We start from the raw sequence: 1,631 nt of genomic DNA on the forward strand, positions 1-1,631 counted from the left end.
TTGCCTTCACTAAATGTCTAGAAGAGTTGCCCAATAAAATGATTCGGACCTGGCCTTTTGTGTGTTGGCAGATGTTAAATTAGTGTTTCAAACGCTTTAGTCACTAGAAGAGATCTCAGATTTTGTAGGTTTCCTGTTCTAATCTTGGGAGCTTATATGTGTCCGGGAATTCATTCTTTTCTCTCAGTTCTTGGATGTGCTAGCATAATTGTGTAGACTGGTATTTTAGGTTATTGATTTTTCCTTTTCTATCAGTTGTCATGTGGTTTAATACTTTCAGCTGTGTGCTTGTCTTCCAGTTTTCTGCAGTCATTGACTCCTCCAGTTTGTTAACATTTTCAAAATGGATGTGTGAGTTCTCCTGATTTTTTACTATTGGTTTGTTTGTATTTCCTTTATTTCGATTATCATATGTATTATTTCATTTTTTCTGTTAACTTCGGAGTTTGGATCTTCTCCTTCTTGTTCCTTCTGGCGTCCAGTTAGGATGCCTTTTTGCGGTGTTTATAATTTTTGAAAATACAATCATTTAACACTAAATTGTTTCTCCATAAAATGTTTGTCTTCATTCCATAAGTTTCTAGACTTTCCTTTGTTCATGGCACTTTCTGATTTTCCTTTGGATTTTCGATCTTTGATTCAAAGCTAGTTCACAAGTATGTTGCATTTTAAACCTATTAGTGTGTAGCTGTGTTTCCCATATGGAAATATTTTCTATCAGATTCCATACCTTCGTGGTCATAAGTATACAAGATATGATTTAAATTATCTTTCATTAATTAGGACATGATTTGGACTCCAGCACATGATATGTGATAGACAAAGATAGGTCTACCCTTGGGAAGAACTTCTCTTCTGGTCCTCAGAGACACATACTTTCACATGGATCCCCAAAGATCAGGTGTCTAGAGAGACTATGATGGCATCTGTTATTCCTTACTGCCTTTCCATCCAGATGATTTGGCCTGTACTGAAAGTGGGTATCATAGTCCCGAAAATATTGGATTGCGGTCCCCACCTCCCTTCCTTTATGTTCATATGCTTCCAATCTTTAGATATAGTCACGTTGGTGGTGTATATTTTGGTAATTCTTCCAAGTTTTTGATATTTTTATGCTCCTTCAAGACAAAACACCTTCTGGTAATCTTTTGTCTATCAAACGCATAAAATCTCTCTATATGCCATAGACACAATCACTTTGGATCTCTTCTCCTTGTCAATTACATAACCTATGTCTTCCCAATTCCCTCACGTCCAAGCTTTGTGTATCTTTATAGTCGAAAGAAATCACCTATGGGCAACAAACCGTCGGGCTTGTTTAGTTTTTGTTTTTTTCTTGTGGACCTTTTTTGCCTTTTTGTTGTTGTTGTTGTTGTTAATTTCATTCAGTCCAACAATTGGTTTGCAGTGACGGGAGAATTTATTCCTGAATACTTGAATGAATTATTGATAGGTAAGTAGGTGACTTTCTCATTTTGGTTGCTTTCTGACTTGGATACTCTGTGCCTTTCCCCTTTACAGTATTTTCTTTGGGGCTTGCTTCCATTAGTGTGATTTCTCACTTCTACAACTTTTGCATATCTTACCTATGTGTGTGTGTGTGTGTGTGTGTGAGTGTATGTGTGTTGTCT

The sequence above is a fragment of the Mustela putorius genome, unplaced genomic scaffold (assembly GCF_011764305.1).
Source record: "Mustela putorius furo isolate JIRA1106 unplaced genomic scaffold, ASM1176430v1.1 tig00002065_pilon_pilon_pilon, whole genome shotgun sequence".
NCBI lineage: Eukaryota > Metazoa > Chordata > Mammalia > Carnivora > Mustelidae > Mustela > Mustela putorius.